The sequence below is a fragment of the Myxocyprinus asiaticus genome, chromosome 49 (assembly GCF_019703515.2).
Source record: "Myxocyprinus asiaticus isolate MX2 ecotype Aquarium Trade chromosome 49, UBuf_Myxa_2, whole genome shotgun sequence".
NCBI classification, from domain to species: Eukaryota; Metazoa; Chordata; class Actinopteri; order Cypriniformes; family Catostomidae; genus Myxocyprinus; species Myxocyprinus asiaticus.
Window position 1 is genome coordinate 24,931,791 of NC_059392.1, and position 13,999 is coordinate 24,945,789.

A 13,999-nucleotide genomic window follows, 5' to 3' on the forward strand; every position below is an offset into this window, starting at 1 on the left:
TCTTTTGTTCATTCTTTCAGTCTTTGCTCACTGTGTCTTTCGTTTGCTTGCTCTCTTGCGTTTGATTGCATGTTCATTCTTTTTTCTTTTGCATGTTGTTACGTTCGTTCGTTTTTTCTTTCTTTCTTTGTTTCGCTCCTTTCTTTTGTTCATTCACTGTGTCTTTCTTTCTTTCTTTTGCTTGCTTGCTCTGTGTTTCATTTGCTCCGCTGCTCACTCTTTTGTTCGTTTAGTCCTTCGCTCTTTCTTTTGCTCTTTTTGTTCATTTTTTCGTTCATTCGTTCGCTGTGTCTTTCGTTCACTCTTTCTCCCTCTTTAATTCCACTTTTCCACCACTCCTAAAACCTCTCTGGAAAACAATGCTTTGAGAATTCTCTTTCCTAATTTAAACTTTCTTACACTCCAGTGTGTTTGGACAGTGCGTTAAACAATCTTTACCTGCCCTGTGTGCCAACTATCCCCATAAATGCTTACAAAAAGTGAACTTTCTTTCTTTGACTTTAGTGGTGTACGGATTTGTTAAACACACTAATAGGCAGAGACTATAGACTTTGTTCTTGGAAATGCTCAGGAAGTCGTTGCCATCTTGGTAGTAGCTAGATGGTTGCATAATAAACCAAGTCAAAAGAGCTCACCCTCAATCGTCTATAAATACGTTTACATGTGCAATTATAGATAAAAATTATGCTACAACTGGTTTTTGCGAAGTCAGTCTACAATCTTCATCCATGTGTTTAAGTATACATGACACAATATTTGAAGGAAGGACGTCCAATATGGCGGGTTTAATGTATGTTGCACATCACCTGTCTTTCAGAGCATGTATGCACACAACACAGAGGCCCGTTGTAGTCCGATTAATGTATATACATACTGGATGAAGCCGAGCTTCAATCGCATTATGTTGGTCTATTAGTGGAATGGTATTATTTCAATCGGACTAAAGAATTTACATGACATTTTAAAAAGATTAATTATTGTTTTAGTCCAACTTAAATCGAACTGTTAAAGTACACGTAATCGCACTGTATGATATTCTGGTCCCTAGATATGGCTTATGTCCCTCATTCAATGTAAGTCTATGGGATGTTTTTTTTTCCCATTTTAAGTTAAATCTACTTTAGATTAATTAATGCAGATGGAGTATATGTGGAAAGTGAAACTGAATGAACCTGCAGACGAAAGATAAACTGGTTCTGAGACTCCCAGTCCGGTCACATTGAGGCGGGATCTATTCTGAGCTGTCATTGGATGAGGAATGACCTTATAAAGATTAATGTATTTAGGTGTGTGGAGTGCAGGATTGCAGTGTTTACCCTCACAATCTAGATTATTGCAATCCTGACCTCAAGCTCTGAGTAAAGCCCATTACAACTCTGTCTGCTAGACAGAGACGAAGAAATCCCACCTCCTCATCATTATCAGCCCGGTACATGTCTGAGCAGTTTGATTGCCCTAAACTTTAACCCCACCCCTATAGTTAACATGAACTCCTCGGGACACCCCTTCCTTCGAATATTTTTTGTTATAGCAAGAATAGAGCAGGCATCATTAAAGGTGGTGTTGTCTTCTGACGGAGGAGGGGACTCCATCTGAAAAGGAAGTAAGGAGGTGAAGGAATGACAAAATAGAGTAAAAAAGAGAGAGGATTACCATGTCCCTGTGTCTCCTTCAAAGTCCATTATGGTACCCAGCCAAGAGAGGCTTCTAGTACACAGAGAGAAAGAGATAAAGACTGGGTCCAAAAATAACATTCACCAAATAACATTTTCCATTTTTGAGAACATTGTGTCGATCGTTTGGTTTCTCTGGTTTTTTATTGTCTAAGATCCGAAATCCCGCTTGCTGGAAATTTTCCATCACGGCTGATTAAAAAACAGATAATTTCCGGGGGCCTGGGTAGCTCAGTGGTAAAGATGCTGGCTACCACCCCTGGAGTTCGCAAGTTCGAATCCCAGGGCATGCTGAGTGACTCCAGCCAGGTCTCCGAAGCAACCAAATTGGCCCGGTTGCTAGGGAGGGTAGAGTCACACGGGGTAACCTCGTGATCGCTATAATGTGGTTCGCTCTCGGTGGGGTGCGTGGTGAGTTGTGCGTGGATGCAGTGGAGAATAGCGTGAAGCCTCCACACTCGCTATGTCTCCATGGTAACGCACTCAACAAACCACGTGATAAGATGCGCGGGTTGACGGTCTCAGACGCGGAGGCAACTGAGATTCGTCCTCCGCCACCCGGATTGAGGCAAGTCACTATGCCACCACAAGGACTTAGAGTGCATTGGGAATTGGGCATTCCAAATTGGGAGGAAAAAGGGGAGAAAATCCTAAAAAAAAAAAAAAAAGATAATTTGACCCTCAGTGATGTGTCAAATGTGCTATTCAAATCACAGTCATACAAACCGCCTTCTAAAGAAAACATCTGTCACGACTTCTGCGTCTTACAAATTTTACCTCAGTGGAAAATCTACCATCAGAAGTTTATCTAGGTTGCCTCGTTTGTTTGTTTGTTTCTCCAGAACTCCTTGTGGCAACATAAATGCGAAATATTCCTTTTGTTAAAATAAGAGAAATAAAATGAAGGGTGTTTCTGTTTTTGTGACAAGTGTAGTTTCACCGATCGATGGAGACTAGCTAGTACTGAATATGATGGCGGCGAGTGACACAATGACTTGTGTTGTTTGTCACAAATATGTATAGAAACCCCCATCTAAATAATTCTGTTGTCAAATGGAAATTGAAGAGAGTGTTTTAATTCCCTCCTGGGGGCACTAATAGACCAGATTTTCAAAGTAGAGAATCTGGTCTTGCCTGTTGGTTTAACATAAAAGAGTCTTCTGTACCAGTCCAGCAGTGTTACATGGATAACATACTATATTCAAAGTTTAAAAAAAAAAAATATTAATATATATTAATGCTAATAAGGCTGTATGTATCGACCAGGCCTATTAAATGGTCCATATTTATCAGCATCAGCCATTTACTATACCCGATTGGCCAAGTAAAAGAAATGGTCATTCGGCCTAGTGTCCAAAATCTACTGATAGTCTTGTTAATGGACAATAATCAATTTCTGTTTTTCAAATAGTACATATATGTATGGATATCTTAATTGCGATCGTTAAATTGTATAATATATCTGCATTACTATCTAGATATCCTTATCAGCCATTAAACAACACTTTTGATGATGAGATAATGGAGACCGAAATGATTAAACATCTAAGTATATGTCTTTCTCCCCTTCAGTCCTGTTGTCCAGTGATGACGAGGGAGCTAATGAGGTCAATGACATGTCTGGAAGCTTGCGAGAGCAGCAGATCTCTGAGGGGATCAGGGATGCTCAGGTAACGGATAAAACCTTTGTGTGTTCAAGAATCTGTCTCGGAATTCTTTGAAGAAACCTTGAGACCTTGCTGAACAGCCAAGCAAAACAAATTTTGACTCATCAGCTTAACTTCATGTATGCCAATCTTTTGAAGCCTAGGTTTTGTTCAGTCTGGCTGTGGAGTTTCGAACTCGCCCATTAAACAAATATTCATTCAAATTCTTTCATCGTTTTTAAAATTGTCAGAATAACTTCGGCAGCGTTGTTTGGCGCACCTTCATTTTTTTCACGTTCCTTTGTGCGATGGGTAAATAAATAGGATGAGGCATCATGGTTGTGAAAAGAATCGAGGTTTATAAGGACCTTTGCAAAATGTTTGGTTTTAAACCAATTATAGACTTGAAGCGAGAGTAACTTTTGCCTCTTGATGCGCCTCTGTGTGTTAAAAATTAGGAAATTCTTCATTCGAAGAAGCTTTGAAGCCAAACATAAATTTAGACTCATAAATTTACCTTCACATGCACCAGTCTTTGAAGTTTAGATTTGTTCAATCTGTTTTAATTCACATTCATTTAGCAATCTTAATTTAAATACTTTTGACGTCTTTACCATTGTCAAAATTGTTTGCATTGTTTATCAAAGCTGGACACAACCTTCAGTGTTTCATGTGTTTTTTTGATCTCAGGTGATCAAAGTAGTTGTGGTACCATGGTATGAGAAAATAACTCTTGAAACCATGCCAAACAATCAAGTAAAACAAATTATCTTCATCTACGACAAGAGGCTTCTAGGTTTGGAACGTCATTTTTAAAGCAACATTTGCGCTAAATTCTGAACTGAGAACACCCATGAGAGAAATTTTCAGCTTGTAGGGTGGGGATGTTTGAGGTTGATTAAGGCAATATGATTCAGGTGTTTCTCAATATCAGATGGTGGGCCCACCCAAAGTTGGACGAATGTGGACGAAATGAGAGACAGATTTAGGGAATGCGAGAGGGAGACGGGTGCGAACAACAATAGACAGGCTTTCTTAACATCCTTCTTTCACTCTCTTGTAATTTAAAGAGAGGCGGATTTTGTTTATTTTCATTCTGTGCGATGAAAATTAAAACCACAAACTTGTATGACTGCAGGTCACTCTAGGTTTATCTGCATATAGATGGTGAACATAACTACACATTAGACGAATCGAGCTGGAACTCCCAAAAGCTTGATTGGAATGAATTGGTTTACTGTGTTTTTTTATTTATTTATTTTGCTTTTGTTTTTTTCTCATAGTAGTTTTGGCAACATTTTACAACATTTTACAATGTTTTAATAACATGTCAAAGCTCTGCACACAAAATGCTGAGGGATGTTTGTGGCCAAATTTATTTATTTTTTTTTCTTTTCAGGAATGTTGTAGCTAATCAGTCAAATCTTGATGTTGTTTTTCTTCTCTGAATTCTTTCTCCACACTTCAGACAGGGAACCAACAAAAGGCAAAGTCGAACTCAGGAGGTGAAAAGTCAATGGGCAAAGTGGAAGTGTCGTCCATAATGGAACTACCCTTCTCCAGCCTCCATTATGACAGAGTACAGGCACAGGCTAACAGGACCATTGTGGTGAGAGAGTGTGCTTGGCGTGTGTTCATGTGTTGGTTAGACATAAGAGAGTTTGTATGTGCATACTTGAGCAATTACGTATGAAAGGGTTTGAACCAACTAGTCAACTACACAAAAATCAGTAGTGTGAAACTGTAATGACCTCACTTGCAAAATAAACGCTGCAAAATCTCATTCAAAAACCTCATAGCTGTACACAGATGCTGAGCTTTACCACCTCAAAAGGGAGTTATTATGTGTGAACACACCTGCAAGTCCAACCCCTTCAAATATATTATCTGATTAATGTAAATCATGTCTTGAAGTCATTTGATAGCCTATAGAACTTCTTCATTTACCACCTTTTTGCAAGGTAAACATTGGCTCTGTTCCCAACCCTAGTGAGCTGGCTATCTAGACGGCCATTTTAAGCATCTTTGACTAGGGCTTGGTTAAAATATTGATATTCAGATTAATGTACATTTGAACAATTCATAATCGATTCTCAAAGTCCCAAGATCACTCTTTTACTCTATGCGGCAACTCTCTATAATGTGGCAAACCCTAAATATGTAGAGCATTCCAAATCAATTTTGAAGTTCATTTTTGGTTAGGATGCAGCCTTTAGGGACCACAGACAGCGAGGCAGCTAGGTTTTGGAACAGAGCCATTGACTCACCAACTAGTCTACTATTTGATTACTTTGCTGGACTACCTGGGTGACCCAATTTACATATATATATATATATATTGCTTCAGCATGAAGATGTTAATTTGCTTATCTGTGTCCTTTATGAATAAAGGACACATTGGTTCTCTCCATTCTCCTTTTTCCTCTGGTCATGTTCTCCCATATCTGCCTGGATTATTTCCCAACACATGCTTCCAGCTCTTTCACTCCGGCCAATCACGCATTTCGATTTCTGTTGTTGTTTTTTTTAATGAGGGACATCTGGTATTCAAGCAATTTAATTGGACGTTCCTGCTACAAACCACAAAACAACAGCTAGCCGACATCAGTCCACAGCTGTGATTTAGTAACCATTTGTACAGAACAAATAAATAATAAAAAAAGAAAATATAATGAAACATTGCGTGCCAGAAAATTCCAACTGTTAATCCCATAACACAAAGTGTCAGAAAACTGTGTGTTTCATAGAACAACAACAATCGTATGTAACCTAAACTGGGCCCGATAACGGAATACAGTACGGCTTATCACTGCTTGCCCAAAAATGGTTCAAAAGCACATTACATTGTGCATTTAGGATGTGTTTAGAGTGTTCGTAATGAGGAGGGACCCGTGCTTTAATGTGTGATGTTCTCAATAGGTCAGTGTGTCAAGTATTTGTTGTTTCTTTTTTCAGGGCAATTCCCAGCAGGGATGTCCTCTGTGCAAGTGTCAGTTTATTGCTCACTGGTTGATTTATTTGTTATTTTTCCTGCTTTCCATCTGTGGCAGAGTGAATCTGTTCAATGGGCGGACATTGTTGCCGGGAGCTTAAAATACCGCCAGCCCTTTGTTCTGCCGGCCATGCTTGGCTTTTTTCTTGATGTGATGATTTTTCTCTCTTTTATAGATCACAGATGAAGGCATCTCGATACCACTAAAAGGTATTTATGATATAATCTTGTTTTTTATATATATATAGACAACAAGTGTGGATAGAACAACAGGAAGAGATCAATATATTAAAGTACCTCCACAATTTTGGACATGGAAGAAACAAGAAAGACAAGTGGCAAACTGAATATTAAAATGGAACATGATGATTATTTTGTTTTTAATATGCAATTTATTCTGATGGCCAAAATGTAATCATCTAGATATAGTACTTTTCTGTTTTTATTTTTATTTTTATTTTTGATGGATGAGACTCCAAAAAAAAAAAACCTTATAAAGAACATGTCCAAGTCTAATTTCACCCCAAAATCAACTGAGAGAAGAAAAAACATAAATGAATAAAAAGTAACAAAATACCCTTAACACACAAATACGTAGGACACACTTGGAAAAATAGCCAAATGTAATGGCAAAATGTAATAATAAAATAGCAAAATGTTATGGAAGAAAAATAGCATTATGTAATAAAACAATAGCAAAATGGAATAGAAAATAGCTAAATGTAATAAAAAAATAGCAATATTTAATAAAACAAATTGCTATATTTAATGGGGAAATAGTTAAATGTAATGGATAAATAGCACTTTGTAATAAAAAATAGCACTATGTAATAAAAAATAGCCAAATGTAATGGGAAAATGGCAATATGTAATAAAAAAAATTGCAAAATTGCAAATTAACATAGCAAAATGTAATAATAAAATAGCAATATGTCATTGAATAATAGCACTGTCATAAAAAAACTAGCGATAAGTAATGGAAAAATATCAATAAGTAAAAAAAAAATAACAATATGAATGGAAAAAATAACTATATGTAATAAAAATAGCAAAATGTAATGGAAAATAGCAATATGTAATAAAAATAGCCAAATGTAATGGAAAAATAGCAATATTTAATTACAAAAAATTGCAATATTTAATAGGAAAATAGTAAAATGCAATGGATACAAAGCACTATGTAATTAAAAAAATGTAAAATATAATGGATAAATAGCACTATGTAATAAAAAGAAAGTGCAATATGTAATGGAAAAATAGCAATATGTAATTAAAATTAGCAAAATGTAATGGAAAAATGGCAATATACAATAAAAAATAGCTAAATGTAATAATAAAATATAGCTGCAAGTAAGCGATGATGGGCCCAAGCACAGCTCGTCCACTCGTTGGCTTTCGGAAAACAATGCAAGTTGGACACATGCATTTGACATTATTCTAAACAATTTGTTAAGCAAATTGAGTAAATATAAGAGGGCTATTTTAAAGTCGGTTGTAAGAGCCACACTTCCTGCTGCAGTGTGGTGGCGCTTTGACCGTGACCCAAAATAGTCAAATCCATGTGATTAGTCCCCAAGACTAAACATGCATCTAAATTTTTATCTAAATCACACATTGCACACAGAAGATATGTGACACTTCCTGTTTCCAATTTTTTGCCATTATTTTAATGCCTTGCCATGGCAACACCATTCGACATATCAAAATCTGTTTGCAATTTAGCATCTTAAATGTCTTGGCATAATGTTGTCTAAATGTGGTGACAGTCTCATAAATCACCTAGGAGGAGTTTTAAAAAGTTAAAAGACTGCAATATTTAAAAAATCCAAAATAGACCACTTCCTGTTGGGCAGACCTAATTACTATAATTATGAAAGTTGTTCGGCTTGATGAGAACTATATATATGTACCAATTTTCGTGACTGTAGGTGAAAATGGGGGTTCTACAGAGGCCGTCTTACACACCTATTTTAAAGGGGGCACTACAGAGCCCCCCTACACACCCAAGCGTGAACTTTTGCCCAGACCTAATGGCGAACGACTCTGATGTGTGTGCAAAATTTCATACAATTTTAAGTATGCCTAGTGCCTCAAAAACACACAAATATAGGTAGAAAGGAATAATAACAATTAATGTGTTGCCATGGCAATAGTATTTAAGATATCAAATATACCTTTATAAATTTACAACAGCAGTGTCTTGACATTATTCTAAAGAATTTTGAAGCATTTCATGTAAACATAAGAGGGCTATTTCAAACTCTGTTAAAAGTGCCATACTTCCTGCTGCCAGCTGGTGCCGCAATGACCGTGACCCATAATAGCCGCATAAATGTGATCAGCCCACATTACCAAACATACAGCTAAATTTTCATCAGAATCATACAATGCACACAGAAGATATAAAGAACTTCCTGTTTCACCTTTTTAGCCATACATTTATTGCTTCACCATGGTAACACAGTTCAAAATATCAAAAATCGGTTCTCAGTTTAGCATCTGAGAATCCCCTAGGAGGAGTATTTAAAAGTTCAGAGCCTGCATTTTTCAAACAATCCAAAATGGCTGACTTCCTGTTGGGCAGAGCTTATGCCTGTCAGCATGAAAGTTGTCCGGCTTGATGAGATCTATATATGTACAAAGTTTGGTGACGGTAGCTCAAAAGGGATGTGCTACAGAGCCCCCGAACATGCCCATCTTCTAGGTGGCGCTACAAAACCCCCCCACAACTTTGCTCAGCCCTAGGGCCAATGACTCTGTGTGTGCAAAGAAGAAGAAGAAATATAGCTGCAAGCAGCAGTGATGGGCCCAAGCACTATGGTGCCATCACCACCTAGTGGCTCTAGGAAAACAAAGCATGGTGGGTGCATGCATTTGTGAGGGTAAATATAAGAGGACTATTTCAAAGTCACACAAAGTGTAACACTTCTGTTGTCAGTTGATGGCGCTATGAACATGACCCACAATAGCCACATCAATTCGATTAGCCGACATGACCAAACATACTGCTCAAGTTTGATCCAAATCTGTCAACGCACACAGAAGATATGAGACACTTCCTATTTCCCTTTTTTGCCATAAATGTATTGCCTCGCCATGGCTACACCATTCGAGACATTGAAAATCCGTTCGCAATTTAGCATCTACAATGTCTTGGCATCATGTTGACCAAATTTGGTGAGAATTGTTTGAATCCTCTAGGAGTATTATTCAGAAGTTCAGGGCCTGCAATAAAAATAAAAAAAATGCACATTCAATATATAGAACAATATATGTAGCAAGTTTGGTGACCGTAGAAGAAACTGACCACACCACTTTTGTCAAAAGGTGGTGCTACAGAGCTCCCCAGCCATGCCCATGTGTTAACTTTTGCCCAGGCCTAACAACTCTTATGTGTGTGCAAAATATCATGAAAATTCAAGCAAGCCAAGTATCTCAAAAACATGAATGTACACTGCTGGCCAAAAGTTTGAAATAATGTACAGATTTTGCTGTTTTGGAAGGAAATTGGTACTTTATTTCACCATACTGGCATTCAACTGATTACAAAGTATTGTCAGGACATTACTGATGTAAAAAAACAGCACCATCACTATTTGAAAAAAGTCATTTTGATCAAATCTAGACAGCAGCCATCACTCCAACACCTTATCCTTGAGTAATCATGCTAAATTGATCATTTGGTACTAGAAAATCACTTGCTATTATATCAAACACAGTTGAAAGCTGTTTGGTTTGTTAAATGAATCTTAACATTTGTTAAATGTTAAAAAAACTTTGTTTTTGAGTTGCCACAATATGGAATAGACTGGCATGTCTTAAGGTCAATATTAGATAAAAAATGGCAAAAAAGAAACGGCTTTCTCTAGAAACTCATCAGTCAATCATTGTTTTGAGGAATGAAGGATATACAATGCTTGAAACTGCCAAAACACTGAAGATTTCATACAAAGGTGTACACTACAGTCTTCAAAGACAAAGGACAACTGACTCTAACAAGGACAGAAAGAGATGTGGAAGACCAGATGTACAACTAAACAAGAGGATAAGTACATCAGAGTCTCTAGTTTGAGAAATAGACGCCTCACATGTCCTCAGCTGACAGCTTCATTGAATTCTACCCGCTCAACACCAGTTTCATGTACAACAGTAAAGAAAAAGCCACTTTTGAAACAGAAAAACAAAAAGAAAAGGTTCGAGTGGGCAAAGAAACACAGACATTGGACAACAGATAATTGGAAAAGAGTGTTATGGATCTTAACCCCATTGAGCTTTTGTGGGATCAGCTAGACTGTAAGGTGCGTGAGAAGTGCCCGACAAGACAGACACATCTATGACAAGTGCTACAGGAAGTGTGGGGTGAAATGTCACCTGAGTATCTGGACAAACCGACAGCTAGAATAACAAGGATCTGCAAAGCTGTCATTGCTGCACATGGAGGATTTTTTGATGAGAACTCTTTAAAGTAGTTTAATAGTAATTTTTCACGTTATTAATGTCCTGACTATACATTGTGATCAGTTGAATGCCACTTTGGTGAATAAAAGTACCAATTTCTTTCTATAAGAGCAAAATCTGTACATTATTCCAAATTTTTGGCCGCGAGTGTACATAAAAATATACAAAATAAACTACAGATGAATAATCATTTGTTTTTTTAGTAGGTATTGTTTAAAATCAAACTAAATTCAGGGATGCAAACTACTAACTTTCTGGTTACAGTCAACTGCTTTGAAGCTAATTTGTCCAAATTTCTGGGTAAAATGTTTTTTTTTTTAACTAAAGCAACCAATAACTAAATCAAATGCATATCTGAACTGTTAACCAGGGTAGTAATTATTACAGATTGTTATGTGTTTATTTACTAAATTCAATTTCATATGTCTTAAAATAATAAATCAAAAATAATATTTGGCAGCATGGCATATAATTAAATGGCAGTAGAGCAGTTAGTAGTTAAAAGTCAAAATGTAACTAACTGTATACTAAATATTAAACTGTTAATTAATAATACACTGTAATACTGTGGTATTTTTTGTGACGGTTATCATACCGTGAAAATCTCATACTGTTATACCCCTAGTGTATACAAATTATACATATTATTATTATTATTATTATTATTATTAAAATACACATTAGCCACAAATCATATGCCACCAATCCAGATTGAGTGGATGCCATGTGACACTAAAAGGGCAACACTAATAAAATATCAAATATACTTTGATTATTGTGGACCAGCAGTGTCTGGAAATTATTCAAAACAATTTTGAAGCAATTCAGATAAATATAAGAGGATGTTTTTAAAATCTGTGTTAAAATATCTTGTAAACACTTCCTGTATTAAATACATGAAAATAATTAATCATGACGATTCGTATGATTTTAAAATATATTTTATTGAAAATGTAACATCGTTTGTCTTCTATGCGGAGCCTAGTAGCAGTCATGTGACAAATGAATGAAAGAATCATCAGATCTGAAGACCGAGTCGGGAGGTGAACTAATCAATTCTGTTTCCTGTAGGGTCTGTGCATCTGTCACGTAACTAATGAACGAAATTACTTGAATAAAGATTTGTTCATTTTGCTGAACTAGATTCAGAGATCCAAGTCAGTAAAATGTTTCGATCTTTCCATCAGTACTACTTTCAAGGCGAGGCGTTTGACATCTCAGACGAGCCTAACATGAGGGTCCACTGATGAAAATGGATCAACCATTTTATCCAAAACATCGAAAATAGGGGGTAAATGGGGAAAACACCCAATTGATCCTCTATTTTTATGTGATCAAGTAATCAAAAATGTCTAATTTCAGTAAAATATAGATGCTAATTAATTATGCATCAAAATGGATGTCTCCCCTATTCTGTGGATTGTCCGCATATTTTGAGCCCACCCACAGCCAGAGCTCTCATTCAACACAGACCAGACACACAGTGGCAATAGGCTCGTTTGAGATGAGCAAGTTCCGTGCAGAACCAATCACCGGTGATCACCGACAGTTGCATGCAAAATTCCTTTAAGTTTGTGTCAGGAGGGTTCATAGTAGACACACACAAATTTTTGTGAGAATCGGATATATGGCCTAGGAGGAGTTCGAAAAAGTTGCTTTTTTAGAAAATTGGAATAGCGGAAACATTTGATAAAATGCAAGTCTGTACGCCTGAGTAGTGGGGGGGATTTGGAACCATCCTGCCAAGTTTGGAATCTCTACGACTTAAGGTCTCTGATGCCCAGACACTTTTAGGGCAGAAAAAAAATACAAATAATAATAATAAGAAAAATAATACGAAAATCGGAACAAATACAATAGGGTTCCTGCACCTTCGATGCTTGGACCCCTAAAAATACTTACAATCACAATAGGGTTTCAGCCCTTCGGGCTTGAACCCCTAAATAATCCTTAGAAGAACAATAAGGCCTCTGCACTTTCAGTGCTTGGGCCCTAAATAGCAATATGTAATAGAATAATAGCACTAGCAATATGTAATTGAATTATAGCACTGTCATAAAAAAATAGCGATATGTAATAAAAAAAATAGCAAAATGTAATGGAAAAATAGCAATATGTGATAAAAAAATAGCTAAATGTAATTTAAAATAGCAAAATGTAATAATGAAATAGCAATATGTAATTGAATAATAGCACTGTAATAAAAACTAACGATATATAATGGAAAAATAGCTATATGTAATAAAAAATAGCAAAATGCAATGGAAAATAGCAATAAGTAATAAACAAATTGCAATATGTAATGGAAAAATATCAATATGTTATTTAAAAAAAATAGCAGTATGTAATGGAGAAACAACACAATGTAATAAAACACATCAGTATGTAATAGAAGAATAGCCAAAGTTCTGCACAGTGTCATATATGCAAATATATGCAAATTGTTATTAAATCTAAGATCTGGTAAGAAACCTTATCACAGGCATAAAAGGAGTGCAAAGAGTATTTATTTGTTTGTTGACCCCAAAATCAAAAATAAAATAAAAATTATACTTCGCATAAAGAAAATGAAGCCTTTTTTAGGAACATTTTTAAGACAAAAAATACTTAGAACAGGACATTTAACTGCATTACAGTAATGCAAAATTTATTTTCTTTTTGTATTACAGTTATGGGAATTTGGCAGGGAAAATGTGCTTGATTAACTGAACAATTTTCAATTTTCAAAAGGCAAAGACTCCCTTTGAATATTGGTCTCTTTATCAAAATATTTTGTATGAGTTGTTCAAATGTTTGTCTTCAAATATGCTGATGAAAGAAACCATACTGTTTTGCTGGGGTGCTGCCCCATGTGGTGAAGCAGTGTAATTCCACATGCCTCGCTCATTGGATCGGCGTCCGGCAGACCACAGAGTTCTTTGACCCCACACCCGGTTAGTCCTGGATGACAGCTCTTGTCAACTGTCTGTGACCCTTTCTCTCTCCCTCCTCTCTCCCAGTTTCACTGTTAAGACGGCTCAGATTAAAGCTCTATTTATGTGTGTGAGACGGAGGAGCAGCAGAGAACTTATATGCAAGACTTCAGTAATGCCCACATTACTGAATGTGTTCAATAGTGCACGTGTGTGTGTGTGCGTAAGATGCTTATGTTGATTTCAGACAGGCAGCTCTCTATTCTAAGCTTTTGATGGTCTGTGTACACAAGCTACCCACTCCAGAGACCATAATAC

The 13,999-nt window shown here is 36.5% G+C and overlaps 1 pseudogene; it reads left to right on the forward strand.

Annotated features, from left to right (window-relative positions):
• The window catches only part of LOC127438099 (sentrin-specific protease 7-like), a 57,856-nt pseudogene that overhangs the window by 20,970 nt on the left and 22,887 nt on the right, over positions 1–13,999 (forward strand).